Raw genomic sequence first — 14,341 nt, 5'->3', positions numbered from 1 at the left:
AGATTGGCCACAGGCATTGAATGTCGTATTTTTCCAATGATGCATTGTTTTTAAGTGGTACTGTCTGGCCTGGTTTTTCCGGAGAGTTTCTTTCTTTCAATTTCTTCTCCCCACTTAGCTGTTCCTCCCACCCCCGTCAGCCTGTGCACTACTGTCCAGAGAGAATGTGTCTCTTCAAAATCTTCTGACTGTGGTGATGTGGGCTGGGGACAGAGGTCATTCTCTGATTTTCTGATTAAGGCTCAGTCTTAGGCAGCCATTGCATACCTGGGTCTCAGGAGGGTGTGTGTGTGTGTGTGTCTACCTGGGTTCTCAAGTGTGTGTATTGGTTCTCAGGTGTGTCAGCTTCCCAAATGCTCGTCTTCATACTCCAGCTTCAGTGTTGGGCCTAGCACGTATTCCTGCCCGTCTTCCGGGTGTGAAGTTTTGATCTTCCTATCCCCTTCCACCAGCCCCGGTGAGTTTCCACTCATGCCTAAAGGCAGCAGTTTTTATTGTTACAAATTTTCTCTTTTTTTGTGAATGGAAAAGAGCACATGGATCTTGGGAGAAGTTTCAACAGGGGCTGCTTTTCTCCCCCTCTCGTCCTGCCCAACACTCAGAGAAGTTTTCCACAGTGTCCTCCCCTCAAGCACTTTTGTCGAGAACCGTCTTAGTGAGCTGCTGTTTGTACTCATGGTGGAAAGGGCTGCATGATCACGAGAACACTTTGGTACCCACGAATCCCAGGAGGTTCACACTCTCACACTACCCCACATTTGGCATACAGCAATTTGTCCATTTGCTCTGCTATAACAAAATACCTGAGGCTAAACAGTTTTTAAAGACCAGAAATTTATTTCTCAAGGTTCTGAAGGCTGGGAAGTCCAAGACCAAGGCACGGCATGTCTGTGGTCTGGTGAGAGCCTGCTCCATCAATGCTGTCTTCTTCCAATGGAAGGCAGAGGGGCCAAAGGAACAAGTGCTTTGTCCTCACATGGCAGAAGATGCGAAGGACAAAAGGGACAAAAGGTGCTAAAGTGAGTTGTATATGGCACAAACCCTTTCATAAAGCAGAGGCTAATGACCTAATCACTTCCCCAAAGACTCCACCTCTTAATACCACTAGAGCAAATATTAAGTTTCAACACATGAATTTGGGGAGCATTCAGATGATAGCATATTGTGTACTAGTTTACCTCAGCTGCAGAAAAAAGCAAAGGGACAAAAAACAAAACAAAACAAAACTCACAGATCGGGTCATTATAACAGCAGACATTTTCTTACAGTTCTGCAGGCCAGAAGTCTGACAGCAAGGTGTCTTTGGAATTGTTTTTATACGAGGATCTCCAGGAAATGTGTGTTCCATACTCTTCTCTGAGATTCTGGTGGTTTGCTGGAAATCTTTGGAGGTCTTTGGCTTGTGACAGCATACCCCTCAATCTTCACATGGTATTCTCCTGTGTGTGTGCTCAAATTAGTTTTATTTTTATAAGAACACAATTCATACAGATTAGGGGTCCACTTTACTCCATTATGACCTCATCTTAAATAATCATATATATGGCCAGGCAAGGTGGCTCCTGCCTATAATCCCAGCACTTTGGGAGGCCGAGGTGGGCAGATCAAGAGGTCAGGAGATTGAGACCATCCTGGCTAATACAGTGAAACCCCGTCTCTACTAAAAAATACAAAAAATTAGCCAGGCGTGGTGGTGGGCGCCTGTAGTCCCAGCTACTCAGGAGGCTAAGGCAGGAGAATGGCGTGAACCCGGGAGGTAAAGCTTGCAGTGAGCCAAGATCGTGCCACTGCACTCCAGCCTGGGTGACAGAGCGAGACTCCGTCTCAAAAAAAAAAAAAAAAAAATTACTGTCTTTCCAAATAAATGTATATTCTGAGTTGCTGGGACTTGTGGCTTCAATATATGGATTTCTTGGGTACAAAATTCAATCTATAACATACAAGATCTGTCAAAATTTGTCCCAAGTAACCAAATTTATACTTACTTTTCTCTGTAACTACCTATCTTTCTCCAAAAATTACCCTAGTAATTTGTCTTGAGACATTAGCACTCCAATAGGCTCAGAGAAGTTGTAAGTTTATAGTTTGGCCAGCATTTTTCTTGCCATAAGTGTGAATACAATGCTCTTTCTAGCTCTGCATCTCTGACGTGAAATGAGAACTAAATCATGTTATTTCCATTTCTAAAAATGGGCTTTGAGACCTAAGAATGTTTATAAAAATTTTACTTCTCTTGATAATTTCATATTTGTAATAAGTTATTCATGCCGTGAGTTAACATTATATACCTAATTTTAATGCTTACAATTTATGATGTTTGAAGAAGGAAACTTTACATAGCATAGCTTGAAAATTTCCTGGATCAATTAACATTTAATAGATGCTCAATAAATATGCAATGTATAATATAAATGCTAAATATGCAATGGATAATATAAATGCTATCAGATATAGAAACAAACAACAACCATAAAAATCACATATATTCTGCGTAAATATGCATATACCTAGATTATATATTGCCATGATTATTTTTGAGGTATGGTTGACGTTTTTGTCTCCACTGATATCGATTAACATAACAAAATAGCAAAACAGAGAAGATAGGCTAGTTTGTAGAAATTTTGTAGTTGTCATAACCAGCAAAGCCACGGAATGTTTATTCCTTTGTAAAGGAAACATTTTAAACCTTTGGGATAAGTCTGCCTCATTTTGTAAACACAGGACTTGTGGACCCTCTAAACAGATGATTGGCTGATATTTTATATAAAAATGTGTGTGTATGTATACCTGATTTTTAGTGCTCTCATTACTGTAATGCGACAAAGATTTCAGAAAAGCACCTGACACAGTTCAAAATATTTCCAAAGATTTACTTCTCTGGGCAGGCATCATGATTTACTACCGCTGTCGGCTGGAGAAAGCTTCTGTGCCCACCAACACAATGCAATTTGATATCATGCCCAGAAATGCCAGCACTGGCAAATGTCTCTCTTCAAGCACTAGAGCATTATTGTGTAAGTTCCCCATAGAGCTATTTTCTAAATGGTCTGAGAAAGTATAGTGGGAATGGCTGAAAAGAATAATGTTTCTCTTACCCTTGTGGTTGGCAAGAAGAAAGACCGGCTTATTAAAAGATGGGTCTAAGAGAGTGAAAATGAAATCATCTTCCGTCGCCATTTGCATTTTTCTAGATACTCTCAGCAGGATTTACTTTGCATGTGTGTCTGTTTGAACTGTGTAAGCCCCTCATTTCTTCGTTATCAACACACTTGGACTTCTTGCAAGAGCAGAAATTATTATTTTTTAAAGATTAAATGCATTTATTTTATAAGCTTTGTGCACCTGAAGCTTGGTATCTTATGTAAAGGAGATCTTAGGTGTTTTTGATCACTGTCAATTAGAATACTCCTTTAATGCTGAAGTCAAAGAGCTTGTAAAATGACTTAAAATATGTATACTTAAATGTGGATTAGATAATATATATAAATATATGAGATGAGAAAAGATTGAATGCAGGTGTTCTTTGCCATTACGAATAGCTCCACTTTGCCATGGTCGTATTCTATATCATGTATTATGGCTGCTGTTTCATGAAGAGATGTGCAAATGGTTAGGTAGAAGCCACAGCCAAATATCAGGAGGAAATGAGCTCATTGAATTAAAGGCCTTGCAATGTTCAAATTGCCTTCATCCCTGCTTTTCTGCATCTCTCCTTAAGATATCCCAGAAAAAGGTACATTCATGTAATAAAATCCAGGCTAGTCCAGTTCAATTTTAAATTTAAATCTTACCTTTCATCGAAGTGTTTTCTGCTTTCCATCACGGAAGAATAATTAGGAAAACCAGAGGACACTAATGTCAAATTTGAAAATATTTACAGAATTAATGGACATTCTGTCGTGTTTAGTTTTACACACTTAGACAGATGTGGTTAAAATAAAATGCCCAAGCTTAGATTCTTATAGCAAAACAAGACCTGAATTGTCTTCCAGTTCATATTCCTCAATGTGCAAATGGGGAAAACGAAGTCCAGAGAAATAAAGTGCGTTCCTTATGACATACTCGGCGTTAGAGGCAACATTGGGAATACTGTGTGATCTCTAGTATAAAGGCATTTGACTCGAGTCTCCGCTCTTCACAGTCTTCCGGACCGTGTTTTAGATCCATTCTCTTTTCAGTTTCATCTATTCTACGTTTTCTATTCTGTTTCACATTACCCTCCCCCTTTTCCTTATTCAGGGCCAAGTTTTAGATTGGCACAGCTGGAAGTTTAGTTAAATTCAGAGGAGGTGGAAAACACAAGTAAGTGCATTTGAGAATAATTCATGCCAGTCTTCTCACAGTTGGAAAAAACAGGTATAAATATGAAAATGAGAAAGGCTTATTTTCTGTAGCGTTGTGTTGGATTTTAGTTGGAGGTATTAGTCCACACTCAGGGTGTTTAAACTAGATTTGGATTGTATCTAGTCTATACATATACAATTACCTAGATGCATTTTTCTGTTTATATGTATATGTATTCGCATATTTATATTTGTGTTTCTTAACAAAGTCAGCTTAGGGCAGCTAGAAACAATAAAACCCTAGAAATAATGGGTATAATTACCATCCAAATCTTGGTTTATAAGTACCATCCCCTACAAAAAGAACCAGATCTATTTGAAGAAATGGCTTATCCTTAGGCTTTGGTTGGAAAAACACAAAATACGTCTAGAACACCTGGTACTAGAAATTAAAGCAGTTATGAGAAATTGATGATAAATAAAAATCTCTCACTCCTAATAATCTAAGTAAAATGATTTAGATAGGCATCCTCCATGTCCCTTGAATTCAGATTTCTGTCAATAAAGATGATCCTTCAGTATTGAAAATCAGGCCTTACAGAATCAAGGTAAATAGCACATATTAAAAATGTATGTATTTTCCACATTATCTCACAGCTCCAGGATTCCTAGTTAAGTCAAAATCCAACTCTGAGTATTCTAGAGGTTATATCAGCAAATGTATATTAAAATGTGGCATTTTGTTATTGATATTTTTAATTAGCAACACTGGGAGATTACAGGTCTTAACTGAACTCTACAGAGGTCCACAACTGCTGACTGAATGAAAAATACTCTAGACGGTTATTATTAGAGAAAAACAAAGTCTACAAAAATTAACACATATAGATCCAGAGTTTCTCCATCTCTGTGCCAACAATCTTCTAGCCAGAACTATTATTTCTCTTTTTGATAAGGTTTTAATTTTTAACTACTTTTAAATATGCAGAAAAGTTGCAGAAATAGCATACACAGCTGCTTTATAACTTGCATGTAACTTGCTGATGAGTTACCCCTTTTCTCTCAATACATTAGTGTGTATAAGAACAAGGACGTTCTATTTCTATTCAGAGGTCAACTTTAACTTCAGTAAAGGAATATTACTCCCCTATTACCATTTAATACACAGAACCCAACTTATTTCACCAATTTACTCAAAAATATCATTTTTAGGTCCAAGATACATTGCAGGGTTTTGGTGATAATTCATGACTTAATGCACTTAAGCCATAAAACCACAAACATAATAATGCAGTCCTCTCAGTGCATGGTATTGGGAGGCATACAATATGGATTTATCCCAGGGAGTTAGAATAATGTCATTTAAGATGGTGTCTGATATTTTTTCACTGTAAAGAATATATTAACAATAATGTTGAAAGTATTACATAATAATGATGTGCCTGTAGTATGTATTTTGTGTGGAGATATTTTTAAAATATGAAATTGTTCTGAATCTAATCAAACTCTCAATCATCACTTTTAGCATCACTGATGATTCTTGTCTCAATCTATGATTACAAGGGTCATTGTTAAATGGTGATTTTCTAATTTATCTCCCTATCTTCATATTTTCTTAGGCAGTTAGTAGAAGCCACATGCTGCTTTCTGGAATTTCCCTAGTGGGGCCCATGAATTCATTGGGTGTACTTTGTATTTTTCACATTACGTAGGGTGAATTTTTGCTGATTATTCTGTCAGCGCAAAACTAGGTTTTCCTTATCTGTAGCCTAAAATAATTGTTATTCACACACAGTTTTCTTGTATCCTTTTAACTTCTGTTTTCCAATCCAAATGCCAAAGCTGCATGTCTTACATCAGCACCTAAATTCTAAGCACCAAATTATATTCAGGTTGTCTACTGTTGCATTACAAACTACTTTGAATGTTAGTGACTTAAAACAAACAAAGCTGATTCTATTTCACTAATATGTAGTCCAGAAATTTGGCTAGGGACCAGGTGAGCAATTCTGCCCCATGTTTTGTCACCACAAAGTGGTGCATACTTGATGGTATGCAGCTTGAGGCTGGATTTGCAGGCTCCAAGATGGCTTCGTTCACAAGCCTAGTGCCTGTTTAGAAATGTCAGTTGGCTGGGCTCAGATGGGCCACTCTCCCTTCCCACATGCTTGGTCACCAAAGTTCCTGGGCTGCTTCTATGACAGCTCAGGGTTCTGAGAGTGAGTATTCTAAACAAGAGAAACAGGAAGTTGCTAACATGTTAGCAACGTGGCCAAGAAAGTGGAATCGTGGCACTTCTGCTATGACTCTTCCACGTGTATCAGTTAATTAATTTTTGAAGATGAGGAAATGTAATTGGAAACATAATGCTGCAACGACTGAATACATGTATAAAAAATAAACCTCGAACATAACTTCATATAATATAAAAAATTACTGTATGTATAATAGACCTATACATGTAATAGACCTATTACATTTCTAGGAAGCATAGAAAAATATGTATTTATGATTTGGGGGTAGGAAAAGACTTCTTTACATGCCATGAAAAAATATCATAAAAAATGATAACTTAGAATTGATCCAAATTTATAATCTTTATTCTTCAATATACATAAATAAGAAAATTAACAACCAAACTAGAGATTCTAAGTAAATTTCACCAAACATATCTTGAAGATATTGCATCTAGGATATATCAATAACTGCTACAAATTAACAACAAAAATGTAAACAATCTGCCACCAGAAAACAAAAATATTTAAAGAGACACATCACAAATGAGAATGTATATATTAAAAGAAGGTTAAACCCCATTCGTTATGAGGGAAATAAAGATTAAAATCATTGTGAGATACCACTTCATATCAACTAGAATAGCAAGAATTAAAAACACTTTCAAGAAGAGCAAATTAAGTCCAATGTAAGCAGAAAACAAGAATTAGAGCACAGATCAGTAAAATTGAAAATAGGACGTCAATAGAGAAAATCAGCATAACTAAAAGCTAATTTTCCCAAAAATATATAAAATTTATAACCATCTAGCCATGCTAGCTAAGACAAAAAGAGAGAAGATACAAATTCCTAATATCAGAAATGAAAGAAGGGTCTCACTATGGATCCCATGAACATGAAGAGGATAATAAATAAATATTGGGAACAACTTTACACTCACAAATTTTATAACCTAGATGAAATGGACTCATTCCTTCAAAGACACAATCTACCTAAATTCATATAAGAAGAAAAAGATACTATGAAGAGACCAATCTATAAAAGAATTTGAATCAGTTGTTAATAACTTTCCAAAACATAAAACACAATGCCCAGATCAGTTCACCAGTGAATTTCCCCAAACATTTAAAGAAGAAATTATACCATTTTTTTACAATCTTTTACAGAAGATGAAACAGAGGAAATACTTTCTAACTCATTTTATGAGGCCAGCATTACCCCAATACCAAAACCAAACAAACTCATTACAAGAAAATAAAATTACAGATCAATATATATCATAAATATAAATGTAAAATTATCAATAAGATATTAGCAAGTTGAATCCAACAATGTATAAAAATAACTATACACCACAGCCAATGGGACTTATCCCAGGTATTCAAAGCTTTTTCAGCATTCAAAAGTCAATTGGTTTAAGCCTTTACATCAACAGTTTCAAGAACAACCATAAGATCATGTCATTACATGCGGAAAAACATTTGACAAAATTCGACACTCATTTACATACACACGCATTCAAAGTTTAAGCAAACTTGGAATGGCGGGAAATAATCCCTAGATAATACAGTAAGAAGAGACAAGGAAATTAATGATATACAGATAGGAAAGGAAGAAATAAAACTGTCTTTGTTCTCAGGTAAAAATATTCCGTACATAGAAAATCCAAAAGAATTGGCCAAAGAGAAACTCCTGGAACTATTAAACAATTATAGAAATGCTGTAGCAGTTATACAAAGATTAATATGTGAGAGTCAATCACTTTCCTATACACCAAAAATGAAGAAGTAAAATTTAAAGTTAAAAAGGCATTAACATTGACATTAGCACCTAATAAAATGAAACCCCTTTGTGTAGATCTAACAAAATATGTACAAGATGTATCTGAGGTAAATTACAAAATCTGATTGAAGGGAGCAAATAAATAAATGAAATACTCAATTTTCATAGACAGAAAGACTCAATAAGGTCAAGAGGTCAGATTTTCCCAACTGTATCTATACATTAAACACAATCCCAATTAAACACCAGTAGGTTATTATTATTATTATTTTGTATATCAACAAACTGATTCTAATGTTTGTATGGAAAGATAAAGGACCCAGAATGGGCCAGGCACGGTGGCTCACTCCTGTAATCCCAGCACTTGAGGAGGCCGAGGCAGGTGAATCATGAGGTCAGGAGATCGAGACCATCCTGGCTAACACGGTGAAACCCTGTCTCTACTCAAAATATCAATAATTAGCCGGGCGTGGTGGCGGGCGCCTGTAGTCTCAGCTACTCAGGAGGCTGAGGCAGGAGAATGGTGTGAACCTGGGAGGCGGAGCTTGCAGTGACCTGAGATCACACCACTGTACTCCAGCCTGGGCGACAGAGCGAGACTCCACCTCAAAAAAAAAAAAAAAAAAAAAAAGACCCAGAATAGCCAATTCAATATTGAAGAAGAAAAGAAGAAAAACAAAGTCAGAGGCCTGAAACTACATGACCTCAAGACCTACTAGAATGCTTAAATAATCAAGACAGTATGGTGTTGGCAAAACAACAGACAAATAGATCAATGGAACAGAATAGGGAGCCCAGACATAGACCTGCATAAATACAGTCAACTGACTGACAAATAAGCAAAGGGAATACATAGAGTAAAAGAAGACTTTTTTCCAAATGGTGCTGGGACAACTGAATATCCACAAGGAAAAAAAATGAATCTGGACCCAGAACTTACTCCTTTCACAAAAATTAACTCAAAATAAATCATAAACAGAAATACAGTATGCAAAACTCTAAAACTTGTGAAGATAACATAAAAGAAAACCTGGGTATTTTATGTATGATTTTGGCTTTTTAGATACAACACAAAGGGTATGATCTATGAAAGAAACAATTGATAAGTGGGACTTTATTAAAATTAAATCTTCTGCCCTGTGAAAGACAATGTCTAGTGAATTAGAAGATGAGCCACAGATTGAGAGAATATCATTGCAAAAGACACATCTAAGAAAGGACCATCATCCAAAACATACAAAGATCACTTAAAACTAAACAAGAAGAAGACAAACAACACAGTTAAATGGCAAAAGACCTGGATAGACACCTCACCAATGAAGATATATAGATAGTAAGTAAGCATATGAAAATATGTTCAACATCATATGTCATTAGGGAATTGCAAATTAAAGTGACAGTGGGATATGATTACTCACCTATTAGAATGGCCAAAATCCAAAACACTGACACTACCATATGCTGGCAAGGATATGGAGCAACAGGACTCTCATTGACTACAAATAGCACAACCACCTTGGAGGACATTTATGCAGTTATTTATAAAACTAAACATACCCTTATGATATGACCAGAATTCACACTCTTTTCTATATTCCTAAATAAACTGAAAACGTATGTCCAGGCAAAAATCTATATATAGATATTTATATCAACTTTATTCATAACTGCCTAAATGTGGTAACAATCAAGATGTCCTTGAAAAGGTGAATGGAAAACCAAACTGTGGCACATTCATGCAATCAAATATTAGTGATAAAAAGAAATTAGCTACCAGCTACGAAAACACATAGAAGAACATCAAGTGCATGTTCCTGGGTAAAATAAGCCGATCTGAAAATCTACTGAATGATTTTAATTATATGGTATTCTGGAAAAGGTAAAACTACGGAGACAGTAGGAGGATCAGTGTTTGCAAGGAATTAATGGGGAGGGAGAGATGAACAGGTGAAGCACAAAGGATTTTAGGGCAGTGAAACTATTCTGTTTGTAACTACAGTGGTTGATACATGTCATTATACCTTTGCCAAAATCCATAGAATGTAGATCACGAAGAGCAAACTCTAAGGTACATGAAGGACTTTGGGTGATAATGATGTGTCAATGTTGTTTCATGAGTTGCCACAAATGTGCCATCAAGGTTCAGGATGTGGATAGTGGGGGAGATTGTGTGTGTTTTGGGGGATGGGTGTGTATGGGAAATTGCTGTTATTTCCATTCAGTTTTTCTGTGAACCTAAACATACTTTAAAAAAGTGTTTATTAATGTAAACACAGTGTGTATGTAGTATACACACACACATACACACATATATGAGGACTGACAACATCAAATGTTGGTGAAGATGTGGCGCTACGTATAAATTGTTTCTGGGAGTATAAAAATCATGCATCCACTTTTGAAACCCATCGGTCATTTTGTTGTAAAATTAAACATGCACCTTCCTTATGACCTAGCAGTTTGGCCATTGTGTATATGAGCAACAAAAACAAATGTCCACAAAACATCTGTATAGTTATGCAGCTTCATGTCATACTTGTGCAAACATTTCTTTCATAGCAGCTTTGTGTTCTTTTATGTATACCCCTCAATTTTAGAAGGAATAACTTGCTGTATAGTCATACAATTAAATATCACTCAACACCCCTGAAAAATATATATGAATCATTGTAACATTATCATAGTGCAGAAGGTAGGCACAAAAGAAAATGTGCCATGTTATCCCATTTATATGAAATTGAAGAACAAATAGAACTTGGCTATGGTCATAGCAATCACAAGATTGGTCATCTACAGGAAAGGCAAGACTGACTGAAAGCAGGCCAAAGGGAATTTTTGATGTCCTTGCATTGGCTATTTCTTTTGCCTGGAATGCTCTTCTCCTGGATTTCTACATCCCTAATTTTTTGAGTTCATTCCAGTGTTTGCCTCAACAAATCCTTCTTAAAAAGGAGAACTTGAACAAGTTAGTGTTTTTTTTCAGCTCTGTGGCATGCCTTGCCTTCTTTCATAAAACAAAATGTGCTTTTTTTAATTTTTTTTTTTTTTTTGCTTATTGTATATTCTCCTGAAATCATAAGTCCCTTGAATCCAGGGTGCTGGTTTCTTTCCAGTGCATCCCTGGGACAGTGTTGGCACATAACTGATGCGGGAGGTCATCTCCATAATCTCATTACTGATTCTGATTCAGGGCTACTTTTCTTCTAGAGTCAGCGACCTCTCCCCTGTCCCTGCTTACTCTGTTGTTTATTCCATACTTTATCTAGGCTTTGGTGGCTTTATCCCAACACTCTTACGGCTTCAAATGTCTCTCCTGTCAAAATTTTCCATGTCCTCCTATCTTTGAATTCCTGTAAATGACCCTGAGCTCCTGGTTTTCCTGGGACTAGCTCCACATCTAACTCTTTTAGTTGATCCACAAAATATTTCTGAACTATATGTATGCTAGTGGGGGAGCTAAAAATAAACACAAAATACCTAAGTTAGTAGAATTTTTAACCAGAAAATGTTAATATTTGAGACTGAAATAGCACTTATTCATTCATAATTTAGTATCTTAAACACTATGGAGACTTTTTGCTTTACATGTTTTAATTAATATATTACTAATATATGTTAAAACATATTATCTTAAATGATTCTAATTTAAAAATGAGAAATTAATTTTCTGTTTTAACAAAGTCTAGTAATGCATTTGTCCTAAATATTATTTCCTTTCCATCTGTATGGACATGGAAACCTTCTTCCACACACACACATTCGATTTTGTATTTGTTTGGAAAGAAGTACTGTTACTTTTATGTAAGTTTTGCCGCAGATTCAAACTGGTTTGGATGAGATTTACTTAAAAACCAATAGGCAGTGTCTATATTACAATTTCTTACACTTTTTTTCCTTTCCTTTTTCTCAGTTCCATCCCTCTGAGTCGTTGCTCATCAATCATACTGGGAAGCTGACTTTTATTCTGCACACTTCACCACTAACTGCATTACAGAGCTGAAAAACTTACTCAAAGTTTAGAATGTGATAAACGTAATCAAATTGCTCTAGTCAAATTCTAACAGTGGTGAATAGATGACACTAATTACCTTTTGTTATTATGCTACAAATGTGGTTTACTCCATCTTTATTCATGAAGAAATATCATACAGCCCACTGAGAGGACTGCAGCAGGATGTAATATTGGCTTATTTGTTTCCTTAGTTTTACTTCTTTCTTCACCAGCATCCAAGAGATGAAATTTTAAGCTGCAATATATTTATATGCAGTAGTTTTTTCCCACTTTGGAAGATAATTGTTACCCACTGCAAAGCCTCACAATTCTGCATAAACAAGTGCTTTCAAAACTCCAGTAAAATGATATAAACTTTTTTTTTGTGGTGGTGGTTGGGTGCTTACTTTTGTTTCACAGTAAGTGACATTTTTTTTTTAAATGAGTTAACACAGAAAAAAATGGAGCATGTGCTAAAAAATGCATCGAGATGAGAGAAATTGAACCACTCTTTTTGGAAAAAAATATGGAACTATGCTACCTTTAAAGTTTTTTCTACATTTTTACATGTGGAAATTTCTCAGTAATTCACCTTGAAACTAATTTATAGGAAATAATTATTCAAACTTGCTTACATGTTGTCTGGTTGAAATAATTTACATACCTATTTCCAGTGGTCATAGTAGAGCCAAGTTTCAAAAACCTGTCACCAGATGATTACATACGCATTCTATACATCAGATGCTGTACTAGGCACAATTATCTGTGAATGCTTCTGTTTCCATTCGTCAGATAACCAGAAACTGCTTTTTTTTTTTTAATGCTTGCAAGGTTCAGCCAACCTAAATATTTTCTCATGAGTCCATAAGGCTTACTTAGGATACTAAAGGTTAGGTTATTAAAATAATTAGCAGAAGTATGCCTATAACATCGTAAGTACAATAGAATATTAATTGATTTTAGAACCATTAAATTCTTAACATACCAATGGAAAGTATATCTGAAGTTCAATAAAGAAGATTTAAATGAAATTAAGAGTTTGGAAGTTAATATACACATTGAAATTAAATAAATTATAGTGTTTTAGGATCCTCCCAGAAGTAATCAGTATAGGAATACAAGATGTAAACCATGACTATAACTTATAAAATGACCTGCTGCACAGGAAAAGCATATACCTAACATGCTCAGGAAAATTCACTTTTATGCCTGATGTCGTGGTTTAAATATTGATAACACTTCCTTTCAGTTTTAAAAATGTTCTGGTTAGGATGCTAAGTTGGGCTGACACACTACTTATGGACAGTTATAACGGAATTACATTCCATTCTCAGAGCAAGTGAAGTCTTAGGATTTAAACAGATAATTCCTTGACGTAATTCATATTGCTGTGTGGAGAATAGATTGGAGAGAGCAAGGCATAGAATGAGTACAAGAGTGGCTATGACACAGCTGGCAAGGTGGTAAGGAATGAAATTGAGCAACAGAAACGATCCAGATCTTATAATTCTTTAAACCCACTGTAGGCCGGGTGCAGTGGCTCAAGCCTGTAATCCCAGCACTTTTGGAGGCTGAGGCAGGCGGATCACGAGGTCAAGAGATCGAGACCATCCAAGCCAACATGGTGAAACCCCATCTCTACTAAAAATACAAAAATTAGCTGGGGCTGGTGGTGGGTGCCTGTAGTCCCAGCTATTCGGGAGGCTGAGGCAGGAGAATCGCTTGAACCCGGGAGGCGGAGGTTGCAATGAGCTGAGATCGCGCCACTGCACTTCAGTCTGGGTGACAGTGTGAGACTCTGTCTAAAAAAAAAAAAAAGCCATGAGAAGACGTTTTGATTATTTCTTCCTCTTACCTTCAGATGAAAATTTTGTAAGGCATTAAGTAGTTTAATTCAAATATGAGATATATATTTCTTCAAATAATTTATTATTTTGCATATTATAGTGGTATAGGGGTGGACGGAGGAAGAGCAGTTGGAACCAATTGTGATACTGCAACCAAGAACAATGCGGGCATAGACTGAGAGGTGACCATGGAAACACAT

At 36.1% G+C, this 14,341-nt stretch overlaps 1 long non-coding RNA gene across 1 annotated transcript; it reads right to left on the bottom strand.

Moving 5' to 3' along the window:
* Nucleotides 1-822: 822 nt before the first annotated feature.
* On the bottom strand, nt 823-6,465 carry LOC129051630 (uncharacterized). Its single transcript, XR_008516021.2, has 4 exons — nt 6,332-6,465; nt 3,795-3,855; nt 1,267-1,439; nt 823-971 (listed from the first exon to the last, which is right to left on the bottom strand). It is a non-coding gene; the product is annotated as an uncharacterized LOC129051630 (long non-coding RNA).
* Nucleotides 6,466-14,341: the final 7,876 nt, after the last annotated feature.

This window comes from Pongo abelii, chromosome 17 (assembly GCF_028885655.2).
Source record: "Pongo abelii isolate AG06213 chromosome 17, NHGRI_mPonAbe1-v2.0_pri, whole genome shotgun sequence".
NCBI classification, from domain to species: Eukaryota; Metazoa; Chordata; class Mammalia; order Primates; family Hominidae; genus Pongo; species Pongo abelii.
The sequence above is the reverse complement of the archived record's forward strand: the minus strand, read 5'-3'. Positions and strand labels throughout refer to the sequence as shown.